This window comes from Lagopus leucura, unplaced genomic scaffold (genome assembly GCF_019238085.1).
Source record: "Lagopus leucura isolate 7727_CA_CO unplaced genomic scaffold, USGS_WTPT01 Super-Scaffold_100001, whole genome shotgun sequence".
Classification (NCBI taxonomy): Eukaryota; Metazoa; Chordata; class Aves; order Galliformes; family Phasianidae; genus Lagopus; species Lagopus leucura.
This window is the reverse complement of record NW_024962262.1, coordinates 33,280,751-33,302,378: the sequence shown is the minus strand read 5'-3', so window position 1 is coordinate 33,302,378 and position 21,628 is coordinate 33,280,751.

Below are 21,628 nucleotides of genomic sequence, written 5' to 3'. Positions count from 1 at the left end.
TGATTCCCACATTCACAGATAGTTTAGTTAGATATAACATTAAAATAGGATATTGTTTAAAGTCAATTAATAACAAGATGTTGAACTGCAAGCAGGCATATAAGTGTTTTTAAAGAAGTCATACTCATCCAAGAATTTTATGCTCAGGTTGTTAGCTTAAATTTATCAATGACAAGCTGTTTTTGTAGGAGAGTTACTATCATGAATTTATGGGACAGTATACTTATTTATCATATTTTTGTACTGTTTAATCAAAAAATCAAGGAGAAAGTATTGGATATTTTCCCTGACTATCAAAAGCAATAGTGCCATGTCTTTTTTGAAAGGAGATTTGAATGATAAGCTTATTTCTTTAAAATGATGGTGTAGGTTTAGAGTTTGCAAACATATATTCTATATTATACGTACAGACTTTGGATTATGACCTCTCTTCTTACAGAGAAAGATTTATTACTAAATTTATGGCTAATAAAGACGTGCTCTTTTTCTTTCTCTGCAAATCCTTGACAACTCTATGCAACGACTGCAAAAAGAAACAAGCTATAACTGAAAAAAATCTCATTTGTAATCTTTAATGCTTCTTTGGTTTTTTTTTTTGTTTTTTTTTTTTTTTACTCAAAAAATGAATCTGAGGTGAAAAGAAAATGTTGGTCTTTAGTGATAACTGAAGGGAACTAGATTGTGGATCTATGAAAAGATTGCATGCTATAACATTCAAAATAGCAATCTATTAATTGGAACAATCTATTAATTAGTTAAATGAAAATATTTGATTACTTCTTGTAAATACTTCATTTGGTAACATGAAAGGTTAATTTACACTAAGTAATAACAAGGAATGATGCAAATTTCAAATTAGTGTGCATGAATGATTTGTCTGCCTGAAGATTACCGTAAGCAACAGGAGAAATAGAAAAAATATCTAAATACATCAAACACATGAAAGTAAGTTGTAAGGATATACAAAAGCAGTGCTTCTGGTGTTTGTTTTTTTTTCTTTCTGTTTTGCTTTGAGTTTTTCTGGGCAGTATTTACTAATAGTTGTCCACTCAGTCTTGCCAGACTGTTAGAAGTAAAGAAGGTGACAGTCTGAAGCCTCGATTGGTTATAAACACCAGATTTTATCAATAGACTTTAAATCCTCATCTATATTTCTTCAGTGCATCTGCAATTTCATCATAGGATTTATATTCAATAATGTTATTACTAAGCTTCTATATTTACTGCAGATTTAATTGGAAGTAATGGGTGTTAATGAGAATTTCTCTTGACAGCGATCACTGTAAATATATTGCAAATGTAAGGTAGCCTGCAGTAGGGGTGAATTTATGCACGTATGTTTAGCTGCAAGTGAGATATTCTGAATCTAACAAACCTTTAGTGAAGTATTAGCTCCTGATATTTACTTCCTAAAGGGAACCAGAATATTTAAGCTTAAGAAGGGAAGATGATGTTCAAAAATTCTCTAAATAAAATAGAAAGACAATGACCTCAGTTTACATGACTGTTAACAAAACACTAGTGACTTATTCAATGACCCCAAATATTTCTGCTTTACCTTGTCTGTTTAGTCACTAAATACATCTTGATCTCCAAATGGGCAAATCTAGAATGTTCATGATTGTAATTGCTGAGAAAATCTAGGCACTTCCTGCTAAGAGTTCTCTCAGAATATTAAGCTGAAATCTGTTTCAACCATTTAAAATCCTCAATATCTTTTATCCCATTTTCTAATTTGGGAATGAAAATACTGCATGTACTACATATGGAAATGAAATTTCTCCCATGGGCTACCATTCATCATAATAGTGTTTTCTCTTTTCTCATTTTTCTTATGTACATTATTTTGTGAATACTCTGCCGTAAAGCACAAACTACAGAGTACACCTGTGTGAACCTCATCCCTATCAACTTAAAGAAAACATAGTTAGCTGGGAAGAAAAACCTCCAACAAAATTGGTAGGTTTGAGTATAGCCAAGGCACTGCTCCTCAATAGAGGATATGCAATGAAATGTTGACAGAGCAATAACAATATTCATTTTAACATTTCAACTGAAAAATAAGTAGGATATTTACAACAAATGATCAAAACCTTGAGTAACAGGAGGCAAACAGGAAAAAGAATATTTTTTCCACAACAACAATACTAAACAGGATGAATAAATCACTTTCCTTACCAGGGCTTTGTAGAAAACAAGGAAGGAAAAAGTAGATGTTCTCTTGATTCAACTTCTAGCATCCTTGCAAGAACAGTGTTCCTCTAACACATTAGTTGCTAGAATATGTTTTTACCACCTCAATCTCTTTGTGAACTCCAAAGCAAAAATATTCCATGGATGGTAGAAAAAAGCATAATCCTCCAGATGCTGAAAAAGAATAGAGTTTTACCTATGCTATTTATATTTACCCATTTAAAAAAGGTCAATAAAGGTACATTAAAGTTTAATCATCTCAATATTATTACTTATCTGATTTAATGCATTGAATTACAACTTCTGAAATATTTCCAACACAGGAAAAAGTCTCAAAGATTATATCCCATCTCTGTGATACAATGTGTAAATTTCACAGTGGTATCAATCTTCTGCCATTTTTTAAATGACTTTAAAGTCTTCTCTGAGAGACAGGATAAAAAAGGAAAAGCATTCTTTATTTTCATTTAATCAAACAAAAAACACATGCTTTCTTATGTATTCTGTCCTATATCTATTTTTATTGAGTGGAAAAAGAAACAAATCCTAAAATGTTATGATACAATATGCATAAAATAAATAGAAGGATACTCAAAATGTGCCTATACAAGTTTTAAGATCTCTCAATAAAACAAGTAGACTTTAGTAGGATTGTAAGACTCCAGTATTCAAGCACTGTTATCAACTTTTGTGTTTTATAACCTTGTCAGGTAATTTAGTGCAGCACTTGATCCAGTCATTAAAAACTTATCTTATCCAATGAAGCTTGGATAGGATTTACCAAGAATTGTTAGTAGGTCTTACTAAATTTTACCTGGCAATAGAGACATTTTTACTGTGAAGGTGATCAAACACTGGAACAGACTTCCTAGAGGAGTGATTGATGCCCCAGGCCAGTTGTGTTCAAGAGGTATTTGGATAATGCCCTTAACAATATTTGTGTTTTTTTCTTTTGTTAGCCCTGGAGTTGTCAGGCAGCACTACTTCTTGATATTTGTAGGTTCCTTCCAAATGAACCATTTAAATTCTAATTATAAATTTGAAGCTTTTGACTTAGGTAAGACATATAGCTCATCCAGATTTTCCGCATTTATTTGTTCCATTGCTAAATGTAACTTCCAGTTACATTCCAGTTCCAGTTTGGGCTATTATCAACAGCTAGTACATAACAGGTGCTGAAAGTCATCTGTACAGCCCAGAAACATATGTACTCAAGAGGAAGTCATGGAAAACAAGAGACCATTTGATAACAGTTTGGTTTTCCATGCAGGACTGAATCCTTCCAGATCAGTAGAGAAAATGGCTTCATATTCATTTCATGCACTTAAGGAAAAATCTCCTTTTTTCAACCTTATCAGTAATGACATGAAAAATAACAGCCTTGTTCCCTTTAAGCTCACAGAATTCAAAATCAGAGTACTTAAGATGTGCCACTTGATGCTATGAAGGACAGGCAGGTTCTTTAGGGATCCTTAGCAGAACGTGGACCAGCCAAAGGGTTGTGATTATAATTTATAGATTTATTATTATGTAAAAAAGAAATTATCAGTCAGCATTGCTTATAATCTACAATTTATAACACTTATCTTATAGTTGCCAGAATTTCTAGAATACTGTTATACAGGCTTTTCAGTCACCTTGACTGACTCTTTGCCAATTAGGTCAAATTGTTATCAGACAGCACACAACGCAATAATGAGCTAGACTCAGACTCTACTTGAAAGAACGTAGGTGACACATTCACTCTTCAGTGGAAGAAGATGTCAGTAGAGGGATCTCCAGCCATTGAGAGGATCATGGGCAGTCCAAAAGCTGTTACTAAATCACTTGCTACTACCTGGTTTTATGGACAGAGGTCCAGTGATGTTATGCCACTCTGTTCCAGGATGGGTTTCACTATCTCCTGGCAGCCTAGCAAATTTATTGATAAAACTGATGTTCTTAACAACCCCAACAACAGGTGTTCCCCATACAACTTGGATAAGCCAGCACATGGATCTTTATAACACTAATTCTCTTTACCCTGAGTATGGATGTCCCCACACCCTGAGGACAGAGGTAGGGAGAGAGAAGTGGACATGCTTGTACATTTACAGTGCACTTAAAGATATTACAGATATTTGCCTTATTGTTGGCCATGATAACCATACTGCCAGAGATCAGGACCAAGGGGTATCAGTCACATACTTCTATAGAGACGTATCCCAAAACAGATAGCTAGATATTTTTTGATAGAGTCTTCCTTCTTCCCTTTTCCTTCCTTCATTGTTTACTCTCTTTACTCATTGTTTACTATCTTTACAGATATTCCATATTCCTGAATGGAATTATATTTGAACAGTGAAAATTAACAGAGCAGAAGGAAGCATGGGATAGACTTTTCATGAGAAGAATCTTATTCTTAAATATCCAGTGCTCTCTCTCTCTCACCATAGTGAGTAGATAAAAAGCTCCTGAAAGGATAAGCCTCTAGGTCTTGTGAATTACAAATTCAAAATCAGATACTGGGGCAAGGAAAGCCACAGTACTTGCTTGTTAGACATGTAGTACATTACTTCCTTTCCACGGTTCTTAAGTAAATTTTCTTGAATTGAACCCATACATAAATATTGTTTCAGATCTAAAGGTGGTTAAAATTTGGAAAACTTACAACTTGAATATGAGCTCCTAATAGATAAGTATATATAACAATAAAATAGCCATCTGAGGACCTCAGTGATTAAGAGATGAAATAAGAATAGACTGGATTAAACTGACTAAACTAGTCTAGAACAGTTCAATTGGAAGGGACATTTCAAAATCATCTAGTCCAACTTTCTGATCTCCTCAGGACTAATCAATGTTTACACAAATTAATGAGATCATTCTCTAACTGCCTCATGAAAACTGACAGGCATAGGACATAAACTGACTCTAGGAAACCTGTTCCAGTATCTAAAAACTCTCACAGTAAAGAAAATTTCCCAGTGTACAGTCTGATCATTCTTTGGCGCGGCTTTGTGTCATTCCATGTGCCTGTGCCTGTGACAAAGGAGAAGAATCTGGCGTCTCCCTCTTCTTCCTGTCCTCAGGAATTTGTATGTCAGGAAGGGGTGAGGGAAAGGCACTTGTGTGTGGTGTCCTGAAAACTCTTATTGGAATACCATCTGCAGTTCTGATATTCATCTTAGGGAATCATTAAAGGCATGGAAGATGATATTCAAAAAAATCTCATAATAAGAAATTTAAGAAGTTCTATTCTCCAGTTAATCCAAAAGAAAGTCAAGAGAGAGCTGGATAATAGTCTAGGTATACTCATAAGGGAAAAGATTTCAAGCTGCACAAAGAGACAAAGGTATTACAAGGTGCAATACAAGATAACTGAAGTGGGACATATTTGATACAAAGAACATGATTTTTTTTGTTATGAAGACATTTAATCCATGCACGTTGACATTTCCAAAGGTGGTGATCAGTTCCTTATCACCTGAAAATCTTTAGATCAGGTTTATATGCTTAAAAATATGATAGAAGTTACGGACACAGAGTACTGATATGCCTTCTAAGATAAAGCTGGGGGTGGAATGCTGTTATCAAAATGTTTATCCTATTCTTAAGCACTTGTGTACCTGTAACTGAGCTGAAGCAGAAACTGTAAGCCAAACTAGTAGTCCCCTTTATGTGAATAAGACTTAAATAATCATATACATTTGATGTATCAGATTGAACATAAACTCATTCTCTGTCCCACCTGACAGTGAAGCCTTCTGATGTACTGCAAGCAAGTCAGAGGAAGAATGGGTGACTGGAAACATGCTTCCAGCAGCAGAAAAGCTCTAAACATTATTTGGGTATCCATTCAATCCATAATGATATAAAGTGATTGTTATGCAAAGTACAGTTCAGCATCCTTTCGCATATTTTTTTGCCTAGAATACAGAGAGAGGTTTATCCCTGGAGGTGTACCACTTTCCACTGTGTATTGAGAGGCAGTTTTGTTGTTTGTTTGTTTGTTTTTGTCATATTGTGTATATTTTAGAAAGTTTGAAAAGGCTTTGCTAGACACAGCTTTTTTGTATATTTAAATCCTTTGAACTGTCAGTTTTCCTTCCTCATGAGGATGCAATCATATAGCTCAGTCTACCTCAAAGTGGAAAGTAACAGGTCAGTTCAGGGAGTTTTCATTACATCCACCTCGTTAACTTGCATACTCTTTCCACTCTGTAGGTCACCAGCACTACTTGTCCTTGATATTTCAAATCAATTTACTTCACATCCATGCAATTTGTTATCCTTGACTGTATTTCGAGGTTGTAAAGACTGTTAGTTGTTGACATAAAATGCATTGTTTCTTCAGTTAAAAAGACTAAAGGATTTAAAAGATGTTACTGGAATACTTTGAAATGCTTACTTTACTAACAGTTCGGAGGTGATTTTATAAATAGGGAGATATAATGTTATTCAAAAAAATTGAAAAAAAATTGATCTGACCTTGATGAAAATAGGTAAATAAAGTTGAAAATTAGTTAATTAACAAAACATTAGTATTAGTTGATACAGATATTACCATGCTGACCGTTTGCTTTTTTCACTAATGAAGATGTAGTATGAAGACAGAATACCATGCAGCAAAGTAGTATAGTATAATTTCATAATTTTCTTCAAAACCCTTCAGCAAAAGAGCATATCTTTAAATGCAATTCCGTTCTGCATTTACACAGCAACATTATAATAGCACATACACTTTGAGGTTATCAGTGACCTACTTGCATAATGAAAATCCTCTAAAAACACACAGCCTGTAGTGAGTAATACCAAGGCCATTATTTTCTGTGGGACATGTAAGAAATCTGGAAACACAGAGCTATGTTTTTAACGCTTGTATGTGTGAATATACATCATTAAATTAGTATTAAATCACCACATGATACCAAGTAAAACCCCTCATAAATCAAAAGCCCCAGTAATTTTGCTCCAAAGCTTAACATTCATTCGGGCTGCCAATGTGCAGCCACCTCAGCACATATCAAGATGCAAGATACAACTTGTCAAAAATAGTGATGTGATTTCTGCCTCATTTCCATGCAAATGAAAATGTACAAGACCATCCATTGTATACATGGAATTATCACATTGAAGTCAGTAAATAAGGCACTAATATATACCCAGCACTTTTCAGACTAGAAGATATTCATAAAATGATCAGTATTTCTCATCTCTCTCTCTTAAGAGTTTTTAATGTATACTTTTGAAAAGATCACATATGCTTCATTTTTTATGGTCTAAGCAGCCTGTAAGTTTTATGCAACTCATCTGAATCCCAATTTTTCAAACCTTTTCTTACTTACTTTACTGACTTATTTTTTCTTCCTGTAAATAAACAAACAACAAAAACAATAAAAAACAAACAAACAACAAAAAAATTAAGCAGTATGAAATATGAAATTAAGATTGTCATTATGGCTTTATTAGTCTTTGCTCCTTCAAGGAGCATTTAAAAGCGTTTTCAGTGGCTTTCTGATCACATTCTTCCTGTTTAACGCCTGAGAATGTTAGTGTCTTTAAATCTTATCATCGTCTTTGTAAGTACTGTTAAGGGACAGCCATGACTATACTGTCCATGTTCAAAAGCAGAATGCAATTTGCTGGCATAACGTTTACACATTCTTGTGAGTATTTGCAAGCCCATTGACATAAAGAAACGTCTAACAGGATTGTCTGGGGGAAATTTTGACAGTAGTTTGAAAGTCTGGCCTTCTTTGGTTACTGTGCTGTTCTTCAGAAAACTGAAGGCTCTAAATGAAACAAAACTCTATCTGAAAAAGGAACTAAGAAACAATTTTGTAAAAGCATTATAACTCACATTAAAAAAAAAAAAAAAAAAAAAAAAGCAAGATCCATGACTGCAACATTTGTAGTTCCTTCAGAGTCAGGAAAAATTTTGTTGTTGTTGGATTATTTAAATAACATTGTTTAACAATTCTGATAAATGTAGGGTTCTTTCATTTGGGTATTTATTTTATAAGATCATAATGCAGACAAATAAAAATCTAAACTTCTAAGCAATTAAAACATGACTAAAACTATTGTTCGAAAGAACAGGAGAAAATAAATCTTATTAAAAATTTACCTTGTTCTGTCCTATTGGTATTGGAGAATATTTTTTTCATTTTCATATTTTCAGAAAGTTTTGGCTTCAAAAGTTGAGACTCTTTTCACATAGTGCTGAAGTTTCATAGAAGCGCTTAAAAGCAAAAAAACAAAAGTGACAGACCAATATGCAAGCTGAGATAACATTTTAGAGATACATACTTAGACAACATATAAATGCTAAAATATATCTGCTTATGAAGATGAATTGTTTATAAATAAATTCTATTATAATCTCAAAAATCCTTGCTGCACATCTATTTTTAAAAAATAAACTGCATTTATTCTAAAACAAAGAAATTTTAATTTTTTTCATTCAGCATTAAATGACATGAAAAAAAAAAAAAACAAAAAAAAAAACCTGAGAAATCCAAATAATAGTTTATTGACAAACATGGAGCCACATAAATTCCACAATACCATGTGGAATAAATACTGAGTAGAAGATGGTTGGTTTGTAATATAATTGCCAAAAAACTGATCATTTCTCTATCAGCCCCTACCTCTGTGCTTCAGTACCAGTGAAATATTGCAAAGGCCTACTCATTCACTGACCTGCCCCTGCAAAAACTAATTTCCCTCAGTATCCTTCTGATAAAAAGGACATGAAAAGAAAAGGGTCTGGGGAAGACTAGTGGACAAGGGAATGGTTGGAGTAGAGCAGAAGAGAAGAGGGAAGAGAGTAGATAGAAAAATGCAATATTTCTGAACCACAAATTCAGACTAAACTACTTCAGCACTTCAAGAGATACTGGAGAGATTCCATAAAAAAAAAAAAAAAAAAGTAAAAGCTGCAACTTGAAGAAATCCATGCAACAAAACACATTTGACATTCTAAGGAAAAAGTTGAAGACTTATGCTTAATTAACCAGAAAGCCACATGAAGTAGCTGGGACAAATAAGCACTGTGTCTAAAGAAATAATTCACCTTTAAGGAAAGATAAGACACTATGAAGACTGGAATATAAAGCTTTGTCCTGTTCTTCATGACTTTTGAAACCCTTGTTCCTATTGGTGTTAGCAATGTTCTGGGCCTCCAGAAAGGACTTCTGGAGGATATTAGTTCCTCTTGCTCAAGCACAGCCACCCATGGCAAGATGCCTAGGACCATGTCCAGGCAGTTATGGAAGATCTCTATAACCTCTCTGGCAACCTGTGCCAGCGCTCCATCAGCCACATAGAAAAGAAGCATTTACATATATTCAGATAGAACCTCCCATGTTCCAGTTTGTGCCTGCAGCCTCTTGTCATGTCACAGGCTCCATCTTCATTGAATTCTTCCTTCAGATATTTTTAGCCATTGATAAGATCTCCCTTAAATTATATAATTAAGTTATATGACTTACACTCACCCTTACGATTCATGTACTTACATACATACAGATAGTTCTTGGAAATTCTGTCCTTGAAACTGTCACTTCAATTCAGATGCCAATAGGAGAGTACAGAAAAATATGCTGTCTTTCCCTTTGATATTATTTTATTGACAAATCATAGCCTCCAAAAAAACTTTCAGTTTTAATGTTTGAGAATTTTACATTATGTTCAATTTCTTATTTGTGTTCGTTTCATTTATTTATTTGTGTATTGTTATTGATAGTGCAGGTTGAAGCAAATCTTTGAGTATGATCTTTATTTTTACTCACTCTGAAACTCTCTAGCTCACTGACTACGGTGATGCTAAGTGTGAAGAATGCTCCTGCCAATCATCCAGGGATTTAAAGCTATTGAACCCTCCTAGGTCACTCAACTAAGCAAATGCTTTTCACTAGCAGAAATTTTAAAATATCCTTGCATCTTCCTTTTGGAGAAGAAATCATGCATGTAGAGATATCCAGAAGCACAAAAGGTAAAAGATTAAGAATTCAGTGTTCAAAGGCAGGAGTGGGGTTAGTCGGTTCCTCAAATTCCTCATTTATGAGCATGCACGTGAGAATATAAAGAAGCTATTTGTAGTGTTGAGATGTTCAGGATTTAATTTTCAGATGAAGTTGCATGGCGTCAGTTAATATCAAGAGAATATAATCACAAAATAGATCATTTTGAGTGAACTGAGCTCTATCATCAAAAACTTCAAACAACTATTTATACGGACGCAGTCATAAATGTATAGTGTGAATATTAAAACGATATAGTACTGTAGTAAAATAAAGAAAAGTAGTAGAAAATGAGCTCAGGTAGCTAACTTTGGCCTCATGTAAAGCAAATTAACAAGTATTTTTTCCAATCTTTTGGGAAAAGCTTTTGATAATAAATGCATTACCTCCGCAAATTGTATTCAAATATTCAAAATAGTCATAACCAGATTATGAATTAAAGTTCACTTAAATAATTATTCTGAGTTTATCTCCATAAAACAGAAAACCTTAATAAAAACAATGATGCCTTTTATAAAATGGGAGAAAACTTTCTATTTTTCTTTTCTATTACAATAGAATAGTGTATAAAGAAAATAAATATTAACATTACCTTAAGTCTTCATTTTTCTCCTGTTTGGAATTGATTTTGAATCAATGCTAGTTCTTTGAAAGTACCTACCTTCTGATGGGATGAGCTGTTTAAACAAATTTAAAAAAAAAGACTGAGTTTTACAATAGCTAGAATTCATCAGACTTCTGCATGTTGCACATAGCAAAAATCTCCTTCCTAAAGAAAATACAGGGAAAAATATTTTACTGAATCTCTAAAGTTTTTTAATACTATATCACTCTTCATAATTGTCAACGGTTTATGGGCTGGCTCGGCCCAGTTCCGTGACCAGCAGGATGGAGGGATTTTGCAAAATCCACGCCTCCGTAAAAGGGAACAGGGGACCCCAAAATAATTAAAAACAGCAGCAATGATCTGAGGAGAAACAAACTAATTTACTTAATATAGTATCAGAATGCAAGATAACACACCATAATACAATATAATCAGAATTGAAGCTAATAAATCAAATATAATGACAGAATGTCCGAAAGGTGGATAGGCCTCACCATAAGGCTGAGGTGAGATGCGCAGTCCAGTTGAGCAGCAGGGAGACAGGGGGAGAGCCGACAAAAAAAGAGCAGACAAAAAAGAGTGCATGAGGTGACCTTGCCAGGAGTTGTATCTCCTCTCTGTGACCGCAAAGTCCACTAGGGAATGTAGTTCTTCTTCTCTTCTGGGCAAGTACCCAGAACTTGAGCATTAACAGTTAATCTCCTAGTGCCCCACACAATGTTACAATGTGGAATACCAAAAACCAAAAATCACAAAATCGTGACAATAATATAAAAAATAGTATTTTGAAAGTATAATTCCTTTTAAGATTTGGATTGAAACGTCAAAAACAAGAAATTATTGAAGCTTGAATGAACCATAAGATTGGCTTTCAGAATCAAATTTATTATCCTATTCCTTCATATCTATTTTTCAGCTTTTAAAATTCTCAATTTATACAAAAAAAAAAAAAATGGATGCAATATATTGGACTAAATAAATCATATCAGAATTTGAAAGTGCTAGGGAAAAGAAATAGCATAAAAATAGCACATGAGCAACAAATGAGCTACCTAAATTTGTATCAACAGAGTGTTATAAAGACTCGCAAAATTTGGGGGGTTATGGTATCAGTTTTTATGTTTTTGGGGAAAAAAAAACAAAATGATTCCAATTCTGAGAACTGCCAAAACCATTAAACAAACAAACAAACAAAAAACAGAAAAGAATCAGACAGTTTGATCCCACTTATCGCAGAAGTACAATCTCATACATTTGCTGTAGGATTTTTGTTTTATTTTTTGCATGAGCATATCGAGTGAATTTTTCACTTATCTATAAAGGAAGGAAGGATAAACCAGTACACCAACAATGAGATTGATCCACCTTATATCCAACAGCTTTATTTGTCCAAATACAACCATAGTTTAAGTAGATAACACTCGTATACAAAGTTACTTCAAAAAGTATCTTAAATGTTGCATAAAAACTGCATGAATAATATAATCTGCTGCAATAATTGTGTGAGCTTCTGACTTAAAATAGAATGAAATGGTATGGCATCCCAGTAAAAGAGGAAAAAAAAAAACATAGTTTGTACCTATGATAAATTACATCTTATTTTTCAATTTTCCTAAAAGTCTGTAAAAGAAAGTTATTGAGATTTTTTGTTGTTGTTGTTAAACATTCATTTCTTTATTTAATTATCTATTTATACATTTATAATTACATTTCCACCTTGATTTTAAGGCTAATACAATAAAAATCTCAGTTTAAGAGTGGCTTAATTTTTACTTTTAGGCTAACAATTACTGAATAATCTTTTTCTTTCTTTCTTTCTTTCTTTCTTTCTTTCTTTCTTTCTTTCTTTTCATTCTGCATATGCACATACTTATTTCAGAATAAGTGTGCTTTATTTTGACACCAATGAAATACCGATGTTTCAGATATTTTTTTTTTTTTTTTCATCCTGAATTAGGAATAAATCCCAAACTACCTATCTCTAAATAGAAATTAGTAGCCATCTCGAAGTTATGTATATCTATGGGGAACAGGTGGAGAGCTTCTGGGCAAGAATTAAGGGGCAGGTTACTACAGGTGACACCTGTGGAGTTTACTAGAGGCCAGCTGATCAGGAGGAGGAGGTTGATGAGGCTTTCTACAGATGACTAAAAGTAGCCTCATGATCACAGACATTGGTATTCATGGGTAACTACAAACAGCCTGATAATTTGCTGGAAAACCAACACTGCCAGGTATATCCCGTTCTAGAAGTTCCTGCAGGAAGCTGATTGTAAGTTTCTGACATAGACAGTGAATGAACTAGTGAGGAAAGATGTTCTGCTGGACCTTGTTCCTATTAACAAGGTTGGGAAAGCTAGGAGCAATGTGGATACAAGAACCATGAGACAGTGGAGTTCAGGATCTTGCATAGAAGAAACAAGGCAATGAATAGGATTGTAACACTAGTCTTCAGGACAACCAACTTTGACTTCATAAAGGACCTACTTGGAGGTATTCTATGGTTTAGAGTACTGAAAGGTAAGGGGGCCCAAGAGAGTTACTTCATGTTTAAGCATTGCCTTCTCCAAGCTCAAGAGTGGTGATTCTGAAGAGTAAGAAGTCAGGTAAAGGGGGCAGAACACTTGCATGGATGAGCAAGAGCTCATGCAAAAACTCAATGATCTCCAGAATGTAGAAAAAGAGCCTGTTCACTTGGATGTTGTGAAGTCTCCTTCTGTGGAGATATTCAAAACCCAACAGTATGCTTTCCTGTGCAACCTACTCTAAGGAACCTGTTTTAGTAGAGGTGTTGGACTAGGTGATCTGCAGAGGTCCCTTCCAACTGTTACGCCTCTGTGATTATGTTAAATCAAGAGCTTTTACTGAATATTCTAGGGCATAGGAGTTCTTTTCCTATCTAAATAAATTTCTTGGAATGATTATGGGGTTTAAACATTAGAAAGTAAAGATCAATGTAAATGCCATAATACATTTCTCTTTGAAAAATTTGAAGAAAGCAATAGGTAAAAAGAACAAATGAGGGAATTAGATCTCTACATTTTTTACGATGATGTAGGCAATAGGAACAGAGGTTCAAGTCTGCTGAACATTTGGTTAGCATCTACTAATGAAACAGGAAAGTAGAAATAAAATAATGTGGAAAGTGATGATGCTTCAGTAATTAAAGCTCTCAGAAGTAAGAACATATATGAGTTTCTCAATAAATATAAGTTGGCTGTACTGTCCAACTCACATAGCGCATAGAAGTATAAACAATGAGTCAATATTAATCGGCTAAGATCAGCTTAAAATCTGGAAATACAGTTATGTCAAACACTGCAGTTTATAATAAGATCATTTTTATCCATAATAAGCAAAAACTTCAAGGATAAATAGATACATTGTTCTTAGGCGTACTGGCAGAGAAAATAAATAGCAAATCTGGACTCCACTGGTAACTTTCTGAACCTCAGAACGTCAAAGACTTCAAGCATCTGTCCAACTGCATCTAACGTTACTAACTTCAACTATGTTCCAGGAAAATAAACAGCATATTAATATCTATTAATAACTCCCTCATAACATCGCTTCTGATCTCTTCAGGCAATATTTCTAATCCACATACCTCTCTTTTATTGGCCAGTTTGCTGTCCTTTATCCTGTTCCATGGTAGACTTGTTAGATACACTTGAGGCTACCTGTGCTGCCGATCTGACATGGTTCAGTTGCACTCAGTGCATGTATACCAGGTACAGAGAGACTGAAAAAATCTGGCAGTGAATCTGAGGTTTCAAAATGCTTCTCTCAAGTTCCCTGGCATCAGTTATGAATCTATACAACTGTACCTGGGAATTTCACCTGTGCTTTCCTTCATATTAAGAAATAGATTGAATTTCCAAGCCTTCAGGACTTTTCACATCACTGTCTGGAATAGAGCCAGTCTCCCACTCCTAAGGTGAACATTGATACATACAAAATAGGATAACTAAGCACTGTGGACAGCTATAGGCATTTTGAAGGCTCCTCCAAGTAAATGTATGGGGTCCGATTCACAGGAAGTTCTATGACATACAGGATCTCCTAGCTGCTCTGTAGGGTAACTAATTTGTATTAAAAAATTATGTTCACATACTGTACTGCATATTGTCAACAGTTTATGGATTGGTTTGGCCTGGTTCTGTGACTAGCAGGATGGAGGGATTTTGCAAAATCCATGCCTCCAGAGAAGAGAAACAGGATACCCCAAAATAATTAAAAACAGCGGCAACAATCTGAGGAGAAGCAAACTAATTTACTACATATATATGGTATCGGAATGCAAGATAACACACTATAATACAATATAGTTAGAACTGAAGCTAATAAATAAAATATAATGAGAGAGAGAATGTCCAAAAGGTGGATAGGCCTCACCATAACACTGAAGTGAGATGTGCAGTCCAGTTGAGCAGCAGGGAGATGAAGAAGAGCTCATCAGGTGACATTGCCAGGGGTTATGTCTCCTCTCTGACCGCAAAGCCCCCTGGGGTATGTAGTTCTTCTTCTCTTCCAGACAGGTGCCTGGAACTGGAGCAGTGCATGATGTTATGATGTGGAATACCAATAACCAAAAATCATAAAACCATGACACATATGCTCTCATGATAGAGTGCTCTTGTTTTGCTGTTTTGCTTTGCTTTTGAATTGGTACTTTGTTAAGGTCCTAACCAGGCTCCATGTAGACAGGCTTTGCCAAGATGTCCAGAGAATGAGATAGGTGTTCTCCCTGAACACATTGCAGTTTTGATCTTTTTTTGGTCCAAGTCAGAGTATCCATCTGAATGCTCTACAACTATTTCTTCTCATAAAAAATACAGGATGTGGAGAAGGCCAATCATGTGCACATCCAAAATGAGATTAAGGTGCAGTTGGAAAGGACTAGATGGATATTATAACCTGCAGATATTAACATATGTATTAGTTACAGAAACTAGCTAATGGGAAGGGTTTATTTGTTTTTGTTTTTGTTGTGTTTTTTTTTTTTTTTTTTTTCATTCAGATGGAGTATCACTCATATTTTTCTATTACTTATTTGAACTCAACATTTCCAGAGATACATACAAACCCCATGAAGACCTCTGCTTTCCTCCCTGCCTGAGGGAAACTCAGAAGTGGAATACAGATGCAATTGAGAGAGAAAAGCTATTCCACCCCAAAAAATAAAAAAAATTCCATATTTAAAGCAGCTGCATACCTAAGGGTAGGCAAACGCTACTCCTATGTGAAACCCCAGTGACAATTTCTTGGGAAATGGAAATTAAGGGAGAAAACAGATGTCTTCACCACTTATAACCAAGATCCCGGGAAGCACATATCTGACTGTGCAATGAAAGACACTAGTAAGGTAGTGAAGCATCAGCAATACATGATAGTGGCACCCGTCTCCTACGTTTCAGGACTCGCTTACAAAATTAGAAAATAATTCAGAAAATGTAGAAATTAAAAGCTTGGATTCTTATTGCTCAGATAGAAAGAAATCTGAGATTCATCCCCCTCTGGACACCTTGACTTAACATTCTTCAGTGCTCATTGCACAGAGAAGTAACTACTGTGAAACTTTCACAGTAACCTTAAGATGTGTATCAGCCTGGAATGGGCTGCCCAGGGAGGCAGTTGAGTCACCATCCCTGGGTGTGTTCAAGAACTGTTTAGATGTGGTACAAAGGGACATGGTTTAGTGGGGAAACATTGGTGGTGGATAGGTAGTTGGACTTGATTCTGTGATTCTACAATTTATGGATCCTTAGTCTGAAGAAAAGCAAGAATTTATATCAGCTATATCTACTTTCTAAGAGAGTGGTCATATCCACCTTTCTTCTCCTTCCACTCTTCTATCTCCTATTAGTAATAATAATAATAAAAAATTAAAAATGGTTTTAATACGGCCTATGTACTAAATGTGTCCAAAGCATGCATATTTTACCAGGCTCACAGGTATTAAAAGTGCTCTAAAGCAGACCTTACGGTAAAATGATCTGACAATGAAGTGACAAGTTATAAATCGTTGTCTAGATTCTCAAGTGTTAGCTTTGCACCTGAACATCAAAAATGTACATTTACGCTGTTTTAAGAAGCACAAAACTTTCTTGAAGCTGGATAATATTTGCCTATTCATGCAAAGGTTTCTAGTCCAGCACCTCAGATATTTCGTATGTTTGTGTGTCAAACACAGACTAAATAAGCAGGCCAGTGCTTTGTTTGACCAACATAGGATCATTTTACACTACTCCTGTTTTGTCAGTGGAGCAATAATGAAGCAAATTCTAATTAAAAATCTTACTGGAATTGTATATAAATCTCAGTGAGGACTGCTTCAAATATGCAGGAAAAAACAGGGTTAGCATGCTTTAGAAAACTGCTGTTTCATTGGGAATAATCTCCATAGAAAGAATGAATTCAAATCTGAAAAAGCATTCATGGTGGAATTACTATTCAGTTAAGTCAGAAACTGTGTTGAGAAGAACTGAGTATTAATTAGTAGTCATTTACTGATAATTTTTTTTTTTTTTTTTTTTGGTCAGTTTTGTGACCAGTTGGGAATTTAATGAAAGTATTGTGAATTATTAGGGGCTTGTTTCCTGTGTTGACTTCATGGTGTATGTTGACAGTGATCAGAGTACAGGACCAATGAGACATTCAGCATACCAGACTTCAAAATGCTACCTTACAACAAAATTCAAAATCTAGAGTAAGGTAGGAGCCAAACCCAATAAAATGCTAAGTGTAAGGCATTTTTAAACCCAAGTTTCAAGTATCCATAATCTTTAGTAGGTTCCGTGTTTTTCTTCATAGCAGCATCAAATCAGGACTGCAATAGCACAGAATTGTTTGAACAATTTTTTTTCAGCTCCATGGGAATTCTAAACTATTTTTGTTTTCTGGTGGAGATGCCTGGCAGATTTTTTGTCTTGTTAACTATGTGTTTCAACTATAGGCACTGTAAAAAATGTAAGAATTAGACTACAGCCCCTACCAGGGGTCTATACATTTCAGTCATATCTTTGTTGTACTGTACTAAGGAGTCTTCTGAGCCCTATCTCTGACACAAATCCTGTTCTGAAACTTTGAAGCCTAAATATGAGACAAAATGAAACTTAAGCATATGAGGTTCAAAACTGGACTGGTCATAGAAACAAAATGTGGGAAGTATTAAACCACTGTTTCTTGTCAGGTTAAGCCTACCCAGTTTATGCTTAACACTCCCTTCCTGCTCTGTTTCTCAAAACTTTACACTTATGTGATGAGACAATGAATCAATGCAGAGAGTTGTTTTGGCTTCAAACTTACAATTTTTGCCCCAGGTCAGCTTTTGACTGGTCACTCACAAATAGAGACAGCAAGAATCCCAAGGACGCTCTTCTTTTCACTGAGATGACTATCAGCAGAGTGTAATGTTTCTCTGTAAGATACACACACAGACTCTGGACAGAAAGTTCTACATTGGATTGAACTTTGTTGAAAGCTAATTTTGAGGTGACATATCCACGAAAATGAAAGGACTACTTTTGACATCCGAAGGTAAATTTTTAAAATACCAATATATGGAACACTATGCAGCTAATTAACTTTTACAGTCAGTATATAGCCAATTAACTTTTTCACATTTACCATATGTTTATCTTCCTGCAGGGAGTATTTCCAGGAGGAAATCATAATGGGAGATAGTTCTGCCTTTTATATGGGAATAAGATCTGTTGATGATAGCTACAAATTCTTACATAGCTCAGAGTAGCTTCAGAAGAGGGTGCTGTTGTTAATCAGAGAAGTAAAATATAAGAATTCATTAATGAATTTAATGATTTCATAATGTTCGTTTCCATAACTAGTTTTAACTCTATAAATGTCCTTTGTCATTTCCCTGACAACACCCAAAGCATTCAGTATCAGCAGTATTCCAAAAATGAACAGGACATAAGTTCAGAGAAAATACTAAATGAATAAATTATTGCCACACACTAATACAGAGTGTCTCCAAGCTCACTGACTACTCCTTTTAGGAATTACCATTTATTACTATCCATAATACAGTACTGTCCCAGGACAGGTCTCAAATTATATAGTTGCACTGAAAACTTTTTCTCAAGCCTTTCTATAAGGACATGTTATATAAAACCTTGGCAAACATCTGATTCCGTAAATAAATTGTGGTACACTTTTCAGTTCTAGACAATAGCAGTAGCAGTAGCTGTTTTTTCTGCATTCTTCTTCTTTTTACTATCACCAGATAGAAACATTACAGTGATTGTACAAACATCTGAAACATACTAAATATGCAAATCTTTCCTAGAATTTCAAAAGGCTGTCTTGAAATTGTGAAATTAAAATACATAAATGTATGTGTTGACCAACTCCAAATTCTGTCATTGCCACTGGCAATGCTGGTCTCTCTCCAAAAGTTCAGTCAGACTACACCAAAGTCTCTTTCTTGCACCTGTGGCTGTATAAGATTGTCCTCCAGTGGCAGTCAGAAGAACTGGGGTCTATGACACAGCCTAACTCTTGCCCAGGTCTGCAATTGGAGATGTGTAACTAAATCAAGGGAACCTGGGTCTCACAGCAGTGATGCAGCCTGCAGAAAAAGGTCAGTATCATGACCGCACTGAAGAGAGGGAAAATCACTATTGTCATTTGTCAGCTGAAAGAGTGCTTACTGCTCCAATGGTAACAGTGGAAGAAGAGATGCTTGGGTGTTCAGGCAGTTAAGTTCTCAAATCAGGGGAAATGGAATGAAATAAACTAATGAGGAGGAATTAACTACTACTGTGGTGAATTGTTTGTTGTTTATCTCTGTTCAGAGTTGAATAGCCAGCCTATGATTAAATAATATTTGCCAGAAAAGATACAGGATTATTTGCACACCAGGCTGATTATATTTTTTCAATTTATTCCAATACAGTTATTTATACATCTATTTGATTAACAATGACATTTGTCCTGAATTGGAGCAGTGAAATATTTATTGGGATAGGTGAGAAAAAGACTATGAAGGATTATCTCAGTTGTATTTGTCTTAAACTTTAATCTTAGAACTGAATTGTATTATTTAAAAATATTATTTAAGGTATGTGATACTGATTTTAACATTAGCATGTAAATATTTATTAAAAGACTAATTTTATAACTGATAGCATTTTTAAAACGTGGAAGGAAATATTCTGTCTGATTTCAATATTATGACTTGGCAATGAAAATAGAATATTTAACATGAATATATGTATTATCAGTTTAATAGTATGGCATTTCCAACAAAAAGCCTTGGTAAATGTACTTTTTTCTGGGTCAAACTAACTCTTCCCTTTTCTTTTTGAAACGTTAAGAAACTCTGCCAATATGACATTCTTTTTGTATGAAATTATTGATTTCATTTTCAATGTTATTGAGCCCATTCTGATTTTAATGTAGATGCAAATTTAAAAGAAACAATATATCAACAGGTTTAGTTTAAAAATATCAAATTATATTTCTTTTCAAAGACAGAACAGCTAATTTGGAAAACTTCTGCTATTTTTTAAAGTTCTTTTCTAAATATACAATTTTTTTTATGACTCTAAAAATGTCACTTCTTTCACAATTAGATAGTTTTCCAAAAGTTGTCATCGGGCAATCACAACGATCATATATCAAGGCAATATTCTAGAAAGGTTAGAAGGAATCCAAGATTTCTACACTATAAAACTAGTGTACACATACACATAGGTTATTCATAAGATCTGAGATTTCAAATAATCCTTTGCATGAGTACCATGTATAATAATTTCCTTCCCACACTTACAAGGTTGAAGTGCATTTTCAGTATGCTTCATCAACATCATTATAATGGTTGTCTTAACAAATTTCACAGAATCACAAGGTGGTTCAGAAAGTATTTCTGGAGGTAATCTTATCCAACCCTCCCTAAAGCAGGACCATCTAGTGCTGCTTACCCACAACCACATCCAGTTGGCTTTAGAAGATCTCCAGGGAACAGACTCTCCAAGCTCTATGGGCAACACCAGTGCTCTGTCACCTACATAGTGAAGTGTTCCCTGATATTAAAAAAGGTCCCCTTTGTTTCATTTCGCATCCATTGCCACTTGTCCTGTCCTAAACATCATTGAAAAGAGTATGGCTATGTCCTCCTTACACCTTCCGTTCAGGTTATTTATATATGTTGATTCTCCTCAAGCCTTCTGTTTTTAGACTTAAGCAGACCCAGCTCTCTCGGCTTTTCCTTACAGGAGAGGTGCTCCAGTCACTTGATCATTTTTGAGGCCCTATTCTAGATTTTTTCCATTATGTCCATGTCTGTCTTATGCAGGAAGCCTATTGCTGTAGACAGTACTTCAGTTGTGGTCTCAAGTGTGCTGAGCAGAGGGAAAGGATATAAGTTCGATACGACGACACCAAGTTGGCTGGAAGTGTTGATCTGCCTGGGGATAGTGAGGCCCTACAGAGGGAACCTGATGAAACCTGATGAAAAATCACGGATTGCCATGATTTTGATGAGGAAAACTGAATGTCCCTATTACTGATGAAACTAAGCACAACATCTGAAAATGAGAAGATGATCACAGCATTAAGAAAAAGCTGTCAGTGATATAAGGCCACTGATATGCTAACTGTTGATTATGACTTGTCATGATATAACGCAACATGATATCCTGTTATGCATGATATCAGAATTCACAGAAACAGACATTATGCAGATGGTTGTCCTGACCCATTAACTAGCTGAAGAGGATGATGGATATCGCTGACTGTCCAGTCATCACAGCATAGACTGTTTATCCTTACATGTTGAAATACAAAACAGTCACCTGCA